Source organism: Chlorocebus sabaeus, chromosome 16 (assembly GCF_047675955.1).
Source record: "Chlorocebus sabaeus isolate Y175 chromosome 16, mChlSab1.0.hap1, whole genome shotgun sequence".
Classification (NCBI taxonomy): Eukaryota; Metazoa; Chordata; class Mammalia; order Primates; family Cercopithecidae; genus Chlorocebus; species Chlorocebus sabaeus.
In genome coordinates, this window is record NC_132919.1 from 48,878,009 (window position 1) to 48,897,922 (window position 19,914).

The 19,914-nt window shown below is 47.3% G+C and overlaps 1 protein-coding gene across 10 annotated transcripts in view; it reads right to left on the bottom strand.

The window, feature by feature from the left end:
* The window catches only part of TNRC6C (trinucleotide repeat containing adaptor 6C), a 151,827-nt gene extending 146,138 nt beyond the window's left edge, over nt 1–5,689 (bottom strand). For 5 of the 10 annotated variants that reach the window (XM_073004976.1, XM_073004975.1, XM_073004967.1 and 2 more), the window contains exon 1: nt 5,123–5,215. The gene's annotated coding sequence lies outside the window, so the exon portion shown is untranslated. Of the gene's footprint in view, nt 1–5,122 lie in introns of all 10 variants that reach the window. The other 5 variants (XM_073004974.1, XM_073004969.1, XM_073004972.1 and 2 more) reach the window with 3 other exon arrangements.
* Nucleotides 5,690–19,914: the final 14,225 nt, after the last annotated feature.

Genomic DNA, 19,914 nt, shown 5'->3' on the forward strand with positions numbered 1-19,914 from the left:
CCACATCAAAAGACAGTCTGCACATTAGTAAAGGACTCAACCACAAACAAGAGTTATCCAACTGCTGAGAATAATTCGACTTGATATTGTGTTACTACAGGTTGGCAGTTCAATCCTTCAGAGAAGGATGTTATAAAGATACAATAGAGTATTAATTTCTAAAATGGTCTGAAGAAGGAAAACAGATTCTTCAGAGTAAACCATTTGGATTTATACAAATAGATGCCAGTCACACTTTCATTTTTGTACAAAAAATTAAAAATCTGTTATGCCAAAAAGGTTCATGAGGAAGTGGAAACTGGGCCACGTTAGACCAATCCATCCCACAAGATAGATGGAAGATTCGAGATGACTCTATGGGCCATGTGCACTGTGTGTGGCCCAATGATCATATGGGTCTTAGGGCAAGTGGTTCTCCAACAGAAAAGAAATATTGCAACAAAGAGGCAAATAAAGAGGAAGATGGTGGGACAGACAACTCTTATTTCCTAGACATCCCTTATTTCCTAGAGCAAACATTTAAATCCACTGGCTTACAAGAGGCATATACTTAAGAAGCTATATTACTGCTCAACCTTAATCACTACTATATTTTAGAAAACCAAAGTCCCAATGCATAGCTGGAACTCAGAGAGACACAGAGAATATTAAGAGTTCAAAATAACAGTGAGCGTTGCTTTCCCAAGACCATTCCTTCTGTTGTGGTTTGCAGCCACAGAGGGCTCAGGAGAGTGCGAACAACTATCTGTGCTACAGCAGTGATGTTTTATGGCTGGATGCCCAGATTGTCTAGCTCTGCACACAGCTCTATAGTCTTTTGAGGGCTACAGAGGAGGAATGCATTCTTAACAAACAGCTCTCCATCCCTGCAATAGCTTCTTCATTCTCTGAAAACATCTAAGGCTAAGAAAAGAATTCATTTTTAGTAAAACTCCAAAAATGGAACAAAGGGTATGGATTTTCAGCATATTTTAAACATGTAAAACCTTGTTATATCCCAGGTGGAGATTTTAAAAAATTATATAATTTACCTTTCATTAAATAAATTAACATTTCAAATGCACAATCTGTACAATAGGAAACTGTACCATTATTTTAATCAGGTTATTCAAACAATTTCACTGGTTAAGATTATACATTTCTCAGCTTCAATTTCAGATATACACTTTCTGCACAAGGTTTATAGTTATTTCTGACAAGTAACCTTTATATTTTTAAGTAATTATATTCCTAAAAAGTTATGTATAAGCTGAAAATTTATAAATGAACTCTACTGCATTAAAGTCTGCTTAAAGAAAGCTTATTGTATATCATTTTGTAAAGAATGCTCTCCTCATGACCACACAATTATTTAAAAACTCATTTGTATAAATTTGGAGAGTAGTAGACTGAGTAAAAGCAAGAAAATCTGTACAATCTACTCCTCACAAATTTTATGAGCCACTTCTCACCCGACATCTTGCTGTCCCTGCTCAAATCTATAACATCTTCAAACAAAATATTAAGATGTTAAGTATCTTAAGTAACTAAAATCCAGTCACCTTCACTGTGAAACCAGTTGTCATGCAAGAGAGACTAAAGACTGTGTCGCCAACACTTCAAAATATTTCCTTACTTCTCACCTAAATTATCTGAAGACCCTCTGAGATAGAGCTGGAGAAAAGGTAAAAAACCCATTTGTCTTAAAAGTATGAGAAAGAAGCCAAAACAATTTCAACGAAAGATTAAAAACAAAACAGACAAAGTTACCTGGTTCTTCCCGCTTATACAGACCCTTTCACCCTCTGTCTGTTCAGGACTCAGCCTCCTGCTCCCTCAACCTATCCTTCTCCCAGTTCCAAGGACGTCTATAAATCTGTCCTTGTCTCCTTCTCTCCATTTCTTGTGCCTTCTCCACCGGCCTCAGTTGCTCTTGGTAATCTTTGCTTGCTCTATCCCCAAATCTTAATTGTCTCACATGTTTTACTTTGGTATATGGGACAGCCTAGACTTCACAGCCAAACGATTTTCTTTCTTATGAAATCTCAAGTATCACCTTTGCACAATAAACCCTCACTGAATGATAAACAATCATCCAAAGCATAAGCATGCAATCTAATGCTCCAATTCCTACTGGGGAAGGCCAAAAAGACCCCCAAATAGTCTTTAAAAATGGTTCTTCAATCTTAAAAGGTTGTTGGTGAACTTCTACCATGCCAAAGATACTCTACATACTCAAATCAAACAATAAACTAACTTTCATCAGTAGTCTTTTTAAAAAAATGTCAAGTTAGCATCGCTTTCCTGGGTCAAGCAAGACTAAGTTACAATCAAGACCTCATCCCCTTCACTTGGGGTTGAAGAGGTAATGTAAATACCTCATTCCCAGCCAGTACTGCAGGAACTGTGTCTTCCATTTCTTTCCAAACTGAAAGCTCCCTTCACTAAGGAGAAGGGCTGCCCTACTCCAGTCCTGACCTCCCTCCTCCTCTGGCTTGGTTTTGGAAGTAAGCCAGATGACGGCATTTGGAAAAGCACAAATTTATCTCAGGAAAGCCAGCTGTTTAACAAAAAGGTGGCAGTAGCAGTGATGAAAAATACTGTATTTAGTTTCATATATCCTCTGTATGACTTAGTTATTTTTTAATCATTGAATGTCAAATGAAACAGTTCATTCCACTTTACCTTCACAATCAGCATTCTAAAGGCAACTATTTACTCCAAAGTTCCTGAGCCAACTAAATACAAATGTAAACCTGTTACAAAATAATCTGTCAGTGTTAAGACATATGCTACTTGAAAAAAAAAACCCCGCAATAAACACTGTAAGGACGAAAATCTAAAATCAACATTTACATATACTCCAGGTTACTACCAGAATATTTAAATAGCAGAATCCAAAATGAAATTAAGATTAAACCTTATCACAGTCTCGTATCAACCGTATTTAATTTCATACCTTAAAAGTAAAAACGGTAGAGCGCGGTGGCTCACGCCTGTAATCCCAGAACTTTGGGAGGCCGAAACAGGCGGATCACCTGAGGTCTGGAGTTCGAGACCAGCCTGGCCAACATGGCGAAACCTCGTTTCTACTAAAAATACAAAAATTAGCCGGGTGTGGCGGCGGGCGCCTGTAATCCCTGCTACTCGGGAGGCTGAGGCAGGAGAATCGCTTGAACCCGTGAGGCGGAGGTGGCAGTGAGCCGAGATCGTGCCACTGCACTATAAAAAAAAAAAAAAAAAAAGTAAAAAAAAAGGTAAAACCGAGGTAAGGTCAGCAAGGTCTTTGTTTTGGACAAGAAACACAGAAGAATTACAAACAAGCTTTTAAAATCAGATCCTTATAATAAAAACGAATGTGTGTGTTGTGTTTACTGTTACCATTTTCTGAGCTATCAATTTCTCATGGCCTGACTATGCCTATGGTCAGGTCATGAGTAATCTGTATGAAAAACAGATTCCAATAATGTCTATTCTTACGAAAATAAATATTAAAAACCTTCTGTAGAAAAAAAACCCTTTCAGTATAGGTAAATAAAGTAAATGATGTTCACATCATTACTTTGTTCTATTAATACACACAAAATTAATTCCGACAATATAACTGGTCATTTTAAAAACCTTGTTTTGCATTATTTTCCCCAACAAAGCATCCTAGGGGTGCCACAGTGAAAAATGTTAAAAGACCATTGCCACCTCTGTTGTTCTGAACAATGTAAATTTCTTCAAGGTGCCCTCTACTAACCAAGTTCATCTGGCCTGGGGCTAAGTTTTATCATTTATTCTTTCACACAGTACCGAAGGAAATCTGGAATCTATAAATATGATTGCCAGCACCCCCTACACATTTCAACCAGCTACCACTGTCCTCTGAAATCACTCAAGCCAGGTTTCCAGGGTCTCAACTCATTCGCATATTCAATTCTAACTGTAGGAAATCCCTCGCATAAAATAAGCCTTATGCAGGGTCAAATTACATTCAGGGACGTGCGGGGCTCTCACAGCGATCACCATAAACTGGCTACCTTGTACTGGCCGAAGTACATCAACGTGGACCCCAGACACTCGAGAAAAATCGAACCTCGGCTACACAATGGATTAACCCAGTCAGAAGGCTCCAACTTGCAACTCCTTAAAGACGTTGAAGTTGGACATCTACAGAGCACCATTTTGAGTTTAGAATCCGCAGTTCACGCCTAGAAATAACCGAGCGGACCACTCAAATGGAGGTTTCATTTGGCGGACGCAAAGGTTTGAGACAACTCCACTAATTACGTGCAGAATCACCAATACCGTCAAGTGCCTTCGAATGCAATAGGTGCAGCCACGATCTAGCGGCTCCTTCTCCTCTACCTATCGGCACAACATCCAAGCAGCAAGCCTTCATTTTTGCTAAGATCCCCAAAGCTCCGGGCAACATGCATGCCAGTTATTTCTTCCCCAGGTGAACACGCAGGGAACCCCCACATCCACATCTGCACATTTTCATAGCTACGAATCAATTAAATCTCGTCCTCAAGGTAAAGGTGCAAAGGAGGCACCGCTTAAAGCAGAGGTGGCAACGAGGCGCTCGGGTTACGTTATCTGATAACAGGACAGATGTTGTACGGCTCGTTTTCCTCATACGCATTACTCCGCAGTCGCAGCACCGTTAGAAAATGCACCTGATTTCAGACCCGCAGAGCGCCCAGGGGTCCTTCTCCGCCCACCCGCAGCGCGCCCCGGGTTTTTCTCTTCCTCCAAACAACGGTACCGGGCTCCTACACCAAAATGCGGCGGGTTCGCGCCTGCCACCACCAGTGCAAAATCTGCGGGTGGCTGCCCGGAGAGAACCGAATTTCACTGCTGCAGGAGTTTTAAAAGGGAGGGGGCACAACCATCGTCAGCCCTCCATTCCACTCCCGTCTGATTGTGATGCACACCAGGCGTCTGCACAGCCCTGTCTCACACTCGCATACACGCGCCCTGGCCCCGGCCGCTTCCCGCCGCTCCCCTCCAAACCCGGCCGGCCCGGGGCCCGGCGCCGCACGCGGGTCGCTCGGGGCCAGCGCCCGCCCCGGCTCGGCTCGGCCGAACAAAGGGCCCGCGAACCTCCGGGCAAAGTTGCGGCGGCGGCGAGGAGCGGGCGGACGGCCGCGCTCACCTGGGCTCCGTCCCCGGCGGCGGCGGCGGCGGCGGCGGCTCCGCGGGGCTCCGGCGGCGCGGGCCTGGCGGCGGCGGCGACACGAACAACCGCCCAGGGGCCTCGTGGGTGCGCGGGCGGCGGGGGCCCGCTCAGCGCCGGCGCCGCGGGCTCAGGTCCCGGCGCGGGCGGCGGCGGCGGCGCGGGCGGGTGGGCGGCGGCGCGTCCCGGCAGGTCCAGGTCCGGCCCCTGCAACGCCGCGACGCGTCCCTCTCCTCACGCCCGGCGGGACGCGGCTCCGGCGCGGCCCGGGTCCTAGGCGGTGGCGGCGGTGGTGGCAGCTGCAGACGGCTGGGCGCGGGGCCGCTCCGCTCCCTCCGCCTCCGGCTCGGGCGGGCCCGCGGCGACGGCGGCGGTGACGACGGCGGGGGCGCGGCGGGCGCTGGGACTGTCCTGTCAGGGGGCGGCCCGGGTGGCGCTCAAGGCTGCGCGGCGGCGGGGCCGGCGGCGGCGGCTGCGGCTGCGGCTCCCGGGGCCGTCGCGCTGAGGTGCGGAGCTGCCACCGCGGCCATCTTGTTGCTCTAACTGACAAGAACCCCCCTCCCCCCGCTTCAGCCAGACGGGGCGCTCGCGCCCCCTTCCCCGCCCCGCGTTGGCCTCCAACAGGAAGTCGTCCCGGCCCCTGGCACGTGACTACCACCGCATCTGCATACCGGAGGGCGAACTGGCCAATCGGCACTCGGCGCCTGAGCTCCTCCCCCGCGCGCCCCTCCCCGGCCCATTGGCTCTTCGGCCAGGCCACGCCTCCTCCTTTCCCCTTAATACCCGCCCGCGCTGTGGTTCCCTACAACGCGCTGGGAGCGCGCCGGGGTGCGAGCGATGCGCGTTCCGACTGGCCGGGACTGGCGCCAGTTCTGGGGGCTCGCGCTACTCTGGGGGGTACATGTAGACCTGCGTGGTGTCCTTTACCGCCGCCGCCTGCCCTCCGGTCCCTAGGCGCTGTGGCTCCGCGTTAGGGTGCTGGCGGGAGGGGCGCCGACCCGGGTCTGCGCATCCGATGGGTTCTCCCGGCCAGCGCCCCGCGACGCCCGGGCTTTATCCTGTAATTTCGCCCGGCGGCGCCCGGCTCCCGCACCGGCGCGCGTCCCGCCCGTGCCGTGCATACGCCCTGCACCGCCCCACCTTGCACACACACGCACACTAGCCCTTAGGGGCCCTGGAGCATCGTGCTCACCCCGCGCCTCCCGGCCCGCCCTTGCGCGCTGTAGCTCCCCAGGGAGCGCCCAGCTGCGAGCACAACAAGCCTCGCTGCGAAACAGTCCCCCGGGGAAACAGCCCTTTCCCTGGAGCACAGACACCCCACCCCCACCACACAAGCCTTCGGTCCGGGCCGAACCCGGGCGCTCCGGCCCCTACGCACCCCACGATTCCTCCCCGCTGCTCCGTACGCCGCCGTGATCCTCCATTCCGCGGCTCCTCGATATCCATTATTCATTAGTGGTAGGTAAGGTCAGGCGCAATGTGCAATTCGAAAAGTCCTTTTTAACTTTCGGTTCAAGCCCGGAGAAGATTTTGAAACCAAGAATTTTCTCCATTTTCATGCAAGGTCGCAGAAGCAGGCTAGCTTTAACCCCATCGTTCGGTGAAGGATCAGCAGTGCTACTTGGAAGTTGGTATTGGAAGAGGCCATTCCCTGTCTACGCGTCCCCGTCTTGAAGAGGAGATAATAACACACTAGTACTTTCGCAATGCAATTTTGTTACCGCAAGTGTCATGCTTTGAAACGTCTGTGGATGAAAGAGACAAATTCCCTGCTCTCGTTTCCCTTCAGGGTCCCATGAGCTCCTTTCTTCTTTCTGCCATATTTTAAGCCCTCGGGTAGTCAGATTCACAAACCACCCTCTAAAAGGTCGTCAAATGTCTGTTGTATTGTGTTGTGTATTTCCCCTCCCGAGAACCCACATCCCTTAGAAGGATCTGAAGGCAGAGGGAGCTGACATGGAGGTTTCTGCCTTGTCTATTCGTTTTATTTACATTCATTTAATTCTCCACTGCAGAGAACCTGCATCTTTTGTATTTCTCAAAGGTAGAGGTATTATCACATGCTCCAGAAGGGAGTGCAAAATAACATCTTCAAAATAGGCAGCGCCCACGAAGTAGACTGCCGCTACGTAAATGAGGAATCCAGGTGTCTGGATGGACCAATCATTGTAATAAGCAGAACTTCACTTTTTGGAAAATTGAACCAAAATACATTATTTAGCATTGTCTTTGACATTGGATTTGTGGCTCTCACCTCTGAGTTCCTCTCTGGTTCCTACCCTCCCTCAGTTTAATCAGGTAAAAATCGTCCTCTTCTCCAATGGTATTAGACTCTGAGCAACAAGAAAAGGCAGAACTATAGAGACTGTATGTTCTGAACCCCAAACTGGACTCATAGTTTGGCATGTGGACCTGTGACAGTAGAGAGAATGTTTGAAGCTGAAGTTGACCCAGAAACGTTGAGGCATATGGTGGCCATGAATCTTAAGACTGCAGAGCAGTGATACTTATTAGTGGTTGTTTGAACTGATAAAGTATGAGTAGGAACCCCAGGCACAAGTGTAACAATGGGTACGTTCATGTTTGGGGTTGGTCATCCTCTTATCAGCCCTGCCACCACCATCTTATAACCAAGGTATAAATTGATCATCTGTAGGGCTGGCCTGGTGACTCAGGCCTGTAATTCTAGCACTTTGGGAGGCCAAGGCAGACAGATCAGGAGGTCAGGAGATGGAGACCATCCTGGCTAATATGGTGAAACCCCATCTCTACGAAAAATACAAAAAATTAGCTGGACGTGGTGGCGGGTGCCTGTAGTCCCAGCCACCCGGGAGGCTGCGGCAGGAGAATCACTTGAACCCGGGAGGCGGAGGTTGCAGTGAGCCAAGAAGGCGCCACTGCACTCCAGCCTGGACGACAGAGATGGACTCTGTCTCAAAAAAAAAAAAAAAAAAAAAAGGCAAAACCAACAAAATTACATTTAAGAGGATTAAATGTTAAATGTATCTCTTAAATTAAAATGTCAACTAATTGAGGACAAATGAAGAAGACCTAGCTGGATCCAAGGTCGTAAAAAAATTCTAGTTATAGATGACCACATGCTCAACAAGGCAAATGTGTGAACTGATTGGTTTAAGACAACAACAGCAATACTGTGTTAAAATAGTGTCCAGTTTAAGAGATTGCACTCTGAGCTGGTCAGATCCCAAATGGAGTATTTTGGCCAATTCTGGGCACTACGGTGCAAGAAAGAAATCGACAAAGTTAGAGACTGACTCAGAATACAGCCAGTTGTTGGTGGAAATCCTCCAGTCTGACCAACAGCTGAAGAAGCAGGAGAGACTGGTGCAGGGAAAAAGAGACAAGCAAGGCAGGATGGCTGTCTTCAGATATTTCTGAAAATCCCATATGCAAATAGGCACAGATATATTCTCTGAGACCCTAAGAGGCCAACTGAAGACCAGCGGGTGGTAGATACCAGGCAACTTTCGGTTCTGTTCAAATATACACTGCACCCTACAAAATGGAGTTTCCATCAAATGGAGTTATTAATAGAAACTCCATTTTGTAGGGTGCAGTGTATACTGCTCAGGTGATGGGTGCACCAAAATCTCACAAATCACCACTAAAGAACTTACTCATGTAACCAAATACCACCTGTACCCCAACAAGCTATGGGAAGAAGAAGAAACTCCATTTTGAAAGGTAGCAAGATCTACATCTGTGCAGGGGTTTAAGCGGAAAGACAGGATGATCACGTCCCTATCTCCATGGCTATTGCGAAACAGATTACTGTGTTGTGCAAAAATGTTGACTAGCTCAGGGGTTCCCAAAGTATGTTCCCTAGACCAGTGGCATTGGCTTTACCTAGGAGCTTGTTAGAAGGGCAATTTCTCAGACCCCATTGACAGACCCAGTGAATCCAAACCTCTGGGGATGGGTCCAGGTATCTGCATCTTATCCAGTCCTCCAGGTGATTCTGAGGCAATGAAAATTGGAGAGAAATAAAGCCACCTTTTTGGGGCTTGTATTTGCATATAATACCCCTCTCCAAGCCCAGTCACTTCCTACCACACACTGGTGCCTGAATTACTCCATCCTCCTATTTCTGTTGATTTTACATGTATAATTTGCATCCTAATGATGGACTCTTAAAGGGAAAAGCTTCAGGACTCCAACAAATGATTGCTTTTCAATGAAAATGTAAGAAAGCTGGGCTCAGCTCTCCCTGCTTGTCACCAATAGATAACAGCTGAACTGCGTTAGAAAAATGTGATAAATTTACAGAGGCCTTTCAGACAAGCAGCAAGGCGTAGGGTGTTGGTTCTCAAACTTTCTGTTGACGAGAATCACCGGTGTAGCTTGTTTGCATTACAAATTCACCTTAGGTCTATATGAGGCCCGTGAATCTGCATGTCTAATCAGCTCCCCAAGCGATTCTGATGCCGTTGTCCTCCCACTATGCTGATAATAATATTGGAATAGAGACTAGAACCTTAAAGTGAGGAGTAAGGATGCGTCTCAACTCCACTGTTCACTAATTGTTTGACCTTAGGCAAGTTTCTGGGCCTCTGACTTCTCCTTTGTACTCCTCACTGAGTTAGAGATACTCACTGAATATTTATTGCCATGTATTACGTGCCAGGTAGTGAACTAGGTGCCAGGGATTTAAAACTGCAAGCCGTGCTTGAGCTATGATTACAATGCATACGAGGTGCTGCGGGAGACAGAAGAGACTCAGGTCATTCTGAAGGGCTCAGGAAGACTTCTCCAAGGGCCTCAGATCTGAGTCTTGAAAGATGCAAGGGAAAGCAGTAATAGGTCAGAAACTGATGGAAGGGCATTGAAGAAAGAGGAAATGGTCAGTGTAAAGGAAACCAAAGACAGCTTGCAGTACAGCACTTTCAGGAGGCTGGAAGACATCAGTGAGGCTGCAACAGACCAGGTAAGAGGAGATGGGAGAGATGAGCAGAGGCCAGATTATATTATTATCCTTTTTTTTGGAGATGGAGTCTCGCTCTGTCACCCAGGCTCAAGTGCAGTGGCACAATCTTGGCTCATTGCAACCTCTGCCTCCTGGGTTCAAGCAATTCTCCTGCCTCAGCCTTCCGAGTAGCTGGGGCTACGGTCACACACCACCACGCCCAGCTAATTTTTTGTATTTTAATAGAGATGGGGTTTCACCATGTTGCCCAGGCTGATCTCGAACTCCTGAGCTCAGGCCATCCGCCCGCCTCGGCTTCCCAAAGTGCTAGGATTACAGTTGTGAGCCACCACACCCGAGGGCAGATTATGGATACAAGGAGCATCTCATGTGACCTTAAGGAGTTGGGGACTTTATCCTTAAGGCAATGTGGAGCTCTTGGATGATGCCAGACATTATTACACTTGACTGTTAGAAAGAGCTCCCTGGGAACATTGTGGCAGATGACCTGGAGGAGGAAGGGCCAGGGAGGAGGTGATGGCAGCGGGTAGGCGGCCTGCACAGTTCTGCAGCCAGGAAACTAGAACTTATGGAATCCCCTAGAGTAGCAACAGAAGTTAAACAGAGAAGACCTACTTGAAAGATAACTTTAACTTCAGCTCTGGGGGCTTGAAGTCTGACTTATCTGGAGGGTAAGGAGGATGATAAAGGATGTTGCCCCATTGTCTTTCTCAGTGAGAAAAGATGGATGGTGAGGCAGGGGCTATGGAAGGAGGAGTAGGCTGAGCTCGAGTCTTTGGGTGGGACCCTGAGGAAGAGGGGATGAGCCTGGTTTGGTACATTTGGAGTTGCAGCCACCTGGGACACGTCAAGTGGTGACGGTCAGACTTGGGGTGTCTGGGCTGGAGAAGTCTCCTGGGGATGGTCTGCACAGGGCTGGAAGTTGGAGGCAGGATCATAGATGATGAGCTTGGAGGTAGGGATGAGGAGGGATAGTGAGAAGGCTGAGTGCCAAGCCTGAGGAGCACCAAAGAGAGAAGAAAACCCTAAAGGAGGCTGAGAAGGGACAGCCAGAGATGCTGAATCCCACAGGATGCCCCATGGAACTGGAGGGGACACAAGGGGAACGGGGTTGAGAAAGGAGCACGTGGCCAATGGTGTCCATGTGGTAAGAACAGGAGCGCACCGATGGAATTAGGCAGCCTCAAGGTCATTTTGTCCTCAGGAAGGCAGAGCAGGGGACAGCAGCAGGCTGCAAGGTGAGAGGAAGGCTGGAGACAGAGACTGAGAGTGAGGAGGAACCATGCCATTGGTTGGGCCCCTGTGGTGGATTGAAATGTGTCCCCTAAAAAGATATGTTGAAGTCCTCACTCCCCACACCTTAGAATGTGGCGTTATTTGGGAATAGTCTTTGCAGACAAGGTCGAAGCAAAGTCATTAGGGTGGTTCCTAACCCAGTACAACTGTGTGCTTTCTAAAAAGGGGACATTTGGATGCAGAGATACACGCACAGGGAGGAGCCCATGTGAGGATGAAGGCAGAGATCGGAGTGATGCTTCTCTAAGCCAAGGAACACCAAAGATTGCTAGCAAGCCATGAGAAGCTAGGGAAAAGGCCTGGGACAGGTTCTTCCTCCGAGCCTTTAGAAGAACCCAGCCCTGCTGACACCTTCATCTTGGACTTCTGGCCTCAAGAACTAGGAGAGAAGAAGTTTCTGTTGCTTAAGCCACGCAGTGTGTGATACTTCTTATGGCAACCCCAGGACCCTCACACTATGAAAGGAAGGAATGGGACTGAAGGTCAATGTGAAACCAATAAAGTAGTTTTGGTTCAGTGTTTTGTTCTGTTTGTAAAGGGAGAGACTCAAGCAGTGAATGTGCTGAGAAGAGTGAGCCAGAAGAGAGGACCCAGATGGGGAAGATGTTCTAAAGGGGTTGCATATGGAATAAGAAAGGTCTTTGGGCACATGGTGGAGGCAGGACCCTGTCAATGGTACAGGGAGAGAGAGGATCACTTCTGTCACTGACAGCAGAAGAGGCAATAGAGACAGCTGCAGAGGCAGGTAAGTCTACATGCATGTGTGTGTATGTGTGCACGAGCACACGCCTGTGCTTACATGTGAGTGTGTGTGCATAAATGTTTGTGCATGTGAGTGCTTGTGTTTGTGTGTGTGTACGTGTGTGAGCTTGTATGTGTGCATACATGCATGTGTTGGGGAGTGGTCTGTAAAAATGGAGGACATTATACCCAGTCTTCTTTATTTCTTCGGTGAAGTTGAAAGCGGCCTAAGATTTCTTTTAGATCTGAAGTTCTGTTACTAGGTATCAAGTATAAATTATTGTTTTATTTTATATTAATAGCATTGCTGTTAAATGTACTGTTTGTGGTGTATTAAAACTAATAGAAAAACATACACCTTGTATCTTTGCCTATTATTAAAGCAAATTCCAGCCTCCAAACTATATAGGACCACATATCTAAACTATGGAAGGCATATTTCATTTGCCTTTGTGTCTTTGGGTCTGAATCATAAAGTGACACTTTTGATGTTTTGGAGGCCAGCCTTGGTCAGCACTCGGACATTGCAAAGTTCTGTCTTTCCATTGAGTCTATCCCTAGAAGACTCAGGGGTGGAAATCTGTGGAGGGCATCTGGGTATGGAACAGGAGATGACTGAGGAAGTTGAGATGAGGATGTCACCTGTTCAGGGGATCTCAGGCACTGAAAACAGCCTTATTTATCTGGGCCCTGTGATACTGGGCAGATGGTTTTGGGGGCACTGCAGTTGCTTTGATCCAGTTCTGTGAAACTGGCAACCTGGGGTACCAGGGAGAGAGAGAAGGTGGTTCAGGCTGCGGACTGTCATGGAAAGGAGGATCGCTCATGGCTGTTACCCCGATGGGCTTCTCTGGCCCCACTTCGGGTGATAGACCTGGTGATAAACCGGAAGCAGGGCTTTGTGTCAACAGCCAGTCACTTTTGGATTTGCCCTTTGAGTGAACTCCTCTTTCCAGGGCTAGCTTCTTCACTCTTTCATTAATTGAGCAAATATTTGCAAGCACCTGGCATCGGCAAAGTCCTGCAGACTTTCCGAGCTAACCTGGCCACCCCTCCTGTCCTCCCTCCAGAGCCACTGATGATCGGAGCAAGGATGTGAAAAAGGTAGACACAATTTTACCTCCCCATTCTCCTTGTTCTCTTTTCTGTAACATCACCTTCCATAATCTGTCATTTGCTGCTTACTGTGTTTGTGGTTTATCGTAAGATTGTCAGCTTCACCAGTACAAGATCCTTGTGCGTTTTGTTCACTAATGTATTTCAAGCACCTAGAACAGAGTTGGCACTGGGTGCTCCATAAATATTTTTGCTAAATTAATGAAATTAGGTAAACGGATTAATGTCATAAGAAGGTTAACATCAACGTGCTGTAGAAGAAATCACATCTAGGTATTAGATGTGAGGGTGGGTCAGGGAAAGCTCCCTAAGGGATATGGGATCCAAGATGGCTTTAGAGGGATGGATAGGGTTCCTTCTTTCCTTCCTTTCCTCTTCCTGTCCTTTCATTTCCTCCTTCCATCCTCTCCTTTCTTCCCTCCTTTTTTCCCTTTCTATCTGCCTTCCCTCCCTCCCTCCCTCCTTCCTTCCATCCATCATATTCTCTTCCTTCCTCCCTTCCTTCCTCTTTCTCTTTTTCTTTTATCTTAGTAGTATACCAATTATTCAGAGACTCAGGACAACATACAGAAGAAATAACAGCAATTTGACATTTATTTATTTATTATTAATTTTTTGAGACAGAGTCTGTCTCTGGTGCCCAGGCTGGAGTGCAGTAGCTCAATCTTGGCTCACTGCAACCTCCACCTCCCGGGTTCAAGAGATTCTTCTGCCACAGCCTCCCGAGTAGCTGGGACTACAGGCATGCGCCACTACGCTTGGCTCATTTTTTTTTTTGCTTTTAATAGAGATGGGGTTTTACCATGTTGACCAGGCTGGTCTCAAACTCCTGACCTCAAGTGATCCACCTGCCTCGGCCTCCCAAAGTGCTGGGATTACAGGTGGAAGCCACTGTGCCCAAACCAGAAATTTGATGTTTATGACAGGTATTTCCTGAGACCTTTGTAGAACCCAGTTAAAAAAAAATCTTTAATGTATTATATAATTTTTAAATTTTTTCTCTCTCCCAAGTAAACCAAAATGCATGCTTGATTGTGAGTAGACAATGAAAAGGACTATTTTAGTTATCTGTTGCTGAGAAACGAATTATTATTCCAACATTTAACAGCTTAAGACAACAAACATGTGTGCCTCACACCGTTTCTGAGAATCCGGAATCCAAGAATAGTCTTGCAGAGCGAGTCTTTCGTGAGGTTGCAGTCAAGCTGTCAACCTGGTCTGTAATCTCCGAAGATGTGCCAGAGCTGGAGCGTCTTCTCTGGGGTCACTCACATGGCTGTGGGAAGGAGGCTTAAGTCCCTTGCCACAGGGACTGTTCCACAGGGCCACTCATGACACGGCTCACCCCAAAGTGAGGAGTGCAAGAGAGAGAGCACCATGGCTGAAGCCAAAGCCCTTCCTAATCGAACATCAGAAGCGCACCACTTCTTCCTGATGCCATTGGTCACCCAGACCAACCATGGCACGGTGTAGAAGGGGACCACACCGGGTGTGAGTGCAAGGAGGTGGAACCCTTGGGGCCATTTTGGAGACTGACTCCCATCCACGACAAATCCACATTGCAACGGAATGCCACGAGGTCAGCTGGGCTCATTCGCATCACATACAATTCACACTCCTGGCGTCATGACCTGTCCTGGCTTTTCAGGTTCTGGCTGAATTCTTGGCAAGGTAGGGACATCGGTTTGCTGGGAATGCCATGTTTTTGGGATTTCCTTCATCTTCCTGGGTGAATTCCCTTTTTCTTATACCAATGGGATTGGACTCTGTGACTAAGGTCCCATCTAACTCTCAAACTCTATTCAGTTCCAGTAATTCGATCAGTGGATGGCTACAAAAAAGAGAAAGTCTTCAAAGAGCAGACGGCATTTGCACTTGAAAAGCTCCACTGTGTTGAGATGGATGGAATGTGTCCCATCAAATGTACAGACTTAGAGATGACATCAAGATGCGGTTACGGTAACTACAGAAGGCTCCTGTTAGAAGGCAGAATCTAGACAGTTTGGCTTAGAAAGTGAGCCACTGGGCTGAGCTAAGAGTTTGGATGTGGTTCTGCAGGTGGTGAATGTGGCAGAGATGGCTCCACCCAAATCCATACTATACTTCCCCAGTGTGAGTTCCCACTGAGAAGGGGCATCTGTGTCCAGCCAGGACTACATTTCCCACAACCCCTTCTCTTCTGGGCAGGGCCATGTGACCAGTTCTGGACGAAGGAATGTGAGCCGAAATGATGTGATTCATGTCCACACTAAGGCAACTGAGAGACAGTTGTGCTTTCTCTTCTAGGGCAATTGAGAGGCAGTTGTGCCCTCTCCTGCCAGGATGCAGAGGACCCAGGAGATGGAAGAGCCTCAAAAGGAAAAGGGCCCATGTCCCTAAACTTTAAGAGGGGAAACATCTCCTAAAAGCCAGGAACACCAAATGAATGAAAAGTGCACATAGGTAAATCCACTGAGAGTGGTTTTTTTTTTTTTTTTTTTTTTTTTTTTTTTTTTTTTTATAGCAGCTACCAGTCTCCTAACACACAGTAGGAAACCTCTGTGGTCTTTCAACAGGGATTGCAAAATAAAAATAGTCTTAGGAAGACGAATAAGCCATGGACAGGCAGGATGGTGTGATACGGGGAGGGAAACACTGAAGCCTAAGAGATGAGTTAGGAAGCTGTCACGGGGTTGTGACGTGGTAAAACCTGAAGAAGCCTAGCATCCCCGTCCCTGCCTGTTTCACAGCAGAATTTATAGAAAAGACAAAAGTAACGATAACCTTATTTTCCTTTGCTTATTACACACCAGACATTAGCTATGTACTTTATACATGTTATCTTTTTAAATATTTTTAGTTCTTATTTAAATGTTTCTCTTGCTATATTGTATGTATTAAAAACAGTTTGGCTTTTTGGGATGGAGTCTCACTCTATCACCCAGGCTGGAGTGCAGTAGCGTGATCATAGCTCACTGCAGTGTCGACCTCCCAGGCTCAGGTGCTCCTCCTGCTTCAGCCTCCCGAGTAGCTAGGACTACAGGCTTGTGCCATTACGCCCAGTTAATTTTTTGACTTTTTATAGAGATGGGGGTCTCACTTTGTTGCCCAGGCTGGTCTCCAACTCCTAGGCTCAAGTGATCCTCCCGCCTCAGTCTCCCAAAGTGTTGGGATTACAGACATGAGCCACCACGCCCGACCTTAAAAACAGTTTTAAAATGCAAAGTAATTCGTGTATATAGTTTTATTATTATTATTATTTGGAGACAGAGTCTCTGTTGCCCAGGCTGGAGTGCAGTGGTACAATGTTGGCTCTCTGCAACCTCTGCCTCCAGTGTTCAAGTGATTCTCCTGCCTCAGTCTCTTGAGTAGCTGGGATTACAGTGTGCACCACCATAACCAGCTATTGTTTTGTATTTTTAGTAGAGATGGGGTTTCACCATGTTGGCCAGGTTGGTCTTGAACTCCTGGCCTCAAGCAATCCACGTGCCTCTGCCTCCCAAAGTATTGGGATTACAGGCATGAGCCACTGCGCCCATATATATAGTTTTAAAAGACAATTATGTATTACTAATTTTGAAACAAAACAAGCAAACAAACAACAACAACAACAAACCCAGTCTCATGTCCTGCAAGCCTCCTCACTCTGAATTGCTATCCCAGAGTCAACTACTTTCAAATCCTTTTTTGTTTCTTCTGCCATTTACCTTAATGTTTCTAAATAATATGTTCATTCTCTTCCTTCTTGATTTTCCTATTTTGACATCATGACTTCCTACTCTAGAGGGTGAGGATGTGGCTCTTGTACACCATCTCCCATTGTCCTATATACTTCGTAAGATTTCAACATCAGAATTGGGAGTACATTTTCTGGACAGGCAAACCAAACAAAGACAGCAATAGTTAGTTTAGTATGTAGGTCATCCCTAGAAAGTTAGAAGGAAACAAAACTAGAAAGGGAGGTTGGAGCATGGAGAGCCACCGGGCTAGGGAATTAGAACTTAATCTAGTGTGTTGTAGGGAGCCACTGAAGGTTTAAGGCAGGAAGTGGCAAGAGCAAAGCTGTAGTAGGGGATGGCTATCCCAGCAGCATCTGTAGGGTGGATCAGAGTAGGGGTCATGGGACAGTCCAAACAACGGGTCATTCATTCATTCATTCATGTGTTTATTCTATCAACTTTCTCATCTCCATTTACACGGGAGCCCTAGTTAATACCCGTCCCTCCCACTGGAATGTGGGTTCTGCACTTGCCCTTTTGGTTGTTTCTGTGTCTTAGCACTGGCATAGCGGCTGGCACATGTTAGGTGTTTAATAAATGTTTGTTGAAGGAAGGGAAGACAACTGTTGGTAATGTGGAGATAAATAGGGTAGTGGCCATGATGAGAGAGCTGGAGCCATTTTAGAGAGAGACATGAACTTGGCTGCTGACTGAAGGGCAGGAGACTTGGGGTGTCAAAGTGGCTCCAGATAGGAGCCCAGGTGAGTGACAGTTTCAGGAGCAGGGTTAGGAGGGCTGAGGGGAGTTGGTGAACAGTCAGATGATAGTTTGCATTTAGGAATATTTGATTAAACCAATCGCTCACCACTTCAGCCTGTTATTCAGGTCAACCCAAGGGAGCCTCAATCTGGTCTCAACCAAGATACTTCCACACTTTGTTATCCCAGATGTTGTGATGTTCAGCTCAGCTGCCTGCTGACAGTGGGGCTGGATTCCCGCTCATTTCCTTTTGGCCGCTTTACTAAGTGCCCAGCTGATTCGGCCTGAGCAGACCGTGTCCAGTTGGCTCACTGTTTCGTCCCCCAGTGTGCGGTGTGTAACAGGTGCTCGATAAATACTTACTGGATGAATGTTTGACTTTCTTTTTGTATTATTATTTTTTATTTCAATAGTTTTTGGGGTACAGGTAGTTTTTGGCAATGAATGAATTCTATAGTGGTGAATTCTGAGATTTAGTGCACCTGCCACTGGGGCAGTGTACACTGTACCCAACCTCCCTAACTCCAAGTCCCCAAAGTCCGTTTTATCACTCTGTATGTCTTCGCATCCTCGCGGCTTAGCTCCCACTTGTAAGTGAGAACATATGGCATTTGGTTTTCCATTCCTGAGTTACTTCACTTAGAATAGTGCCTCCAGGTGCAGTGGCTCATGCCTGTAATCCCAGCACTTTGGGAGGCCGAGGCGGGTGGATCACGAGGTCAGGAGATCGAGACCATCCTGGATAACACAGTGAAACCCTGTGTCTACTAAAAATACAAAAAGTGGCCGGGCGCGGTGGCTCAAGCCTGTAATCCCAGCACTTTGGGAGGCCGAGACGGGCGGATCACGAGGTCAGGAGATCGAGACCATCCTGGATAACACAGTGAAACCCTGTGTCTACTAAAAATACAAAAAATTAGCCGGACATGGTGGCAGGCGCCTGTAGTCCCAGCTACTTGGGAGGCTGAGGTAGGAGAATGGCGGGAACCCGGGAGGCGGAGCTTACAGTGAGCCGAGATGGTGCCACTGCACTCCAGCCTGGGAGACAGAGCGAGACTCCGTCTCAAAAAAAAAAAAAAAAAAAAAAAATAGCGGCCTCCAGCTCCATCCAGGTGGCTGCAAAAGACTTGATTTCATTCCTTTTTATGACTGAGTACTCTTCCACGGTATATTTTCTTTATCTACTCAATACTCAGTGGGCACTTAGATTGGTCCCATAGCTTTGCCATTGTGAGTCATGCTGCTGTAAACATGCATGTGCGTATGTCTTTTTCATGTAATGACTTCTGATCCTTTGGGTAGATACCCAGTAGTGGGATTGCTGGATTAACTGGTCGATCTACTTTAATTCTTTGAGAACTCTCCTTACTGTTTTCCATAGAGGTTGTACTAATTTACAATGCGTGACTTTCTGTACCAGACATTACTGGGTTCCCTCTGCGTGCGGATGTCAGGGGAGGTGCCATCAAGATGGCACTAGAACTGAAGAGGAGGGTGCATATCAGGGGAACAAGGAAGGGAACAGCGCTCCAGGGCCACCTTGTTCTGTATACACAAGGGTGAGGGAGCTCGTTTGGGCAATGGAAGCAGATTCTTTTTGTTGGTCATTTGGGAACGAGTCTAATCTCAGACACTCAGTTGCAATTCTTGTTAAAAGCAACAGGTTGAATCATTTGAGGAGCCGGGCCAAGCAGAGAAATTCACTGGCTTAATGCAGCTGCCCAAGCCACAGACGTCAGTCAGTTGATGCACTAGGAATGAGGGCAGCTTTACCCAGAGCCAGTCACAGTGTTGCCAATCTCCTAGGACCTGAGTGTGCTCCCCTCCTCCTGGAGACAGGTTCTGCCCTTAGACTAACACGGAGAATCTCCTGGGAGGTGCCTTGTACTGATGCTCGCAGTCGCTCCTGGAACAAAGCCTTTATTTTGGAAAGCATGACTTGGGGGATTCTCACCAAAACCTGTCTCATCGGCAGCTAGGCTTCCAGGGCCATCGGCAGCTAGGCTTCCAGGGCCAGTGTCTCTTGGAGATTTGGGATTACAGCATCTACCAAAGAGTCCACCTTCCTTCAACGGGACCGTGCAAGGTGCCACGCAACGTGTTCCTACAGGGCGCCTCTCATGTTGAGATGTGTAGATGTGTAGATTCCTCTGTGTGTGTGTGTGCCTGTGTGTACCTCCCTAGCCAGAAGTTGGGGGAAAACTCCAAACCCAAAC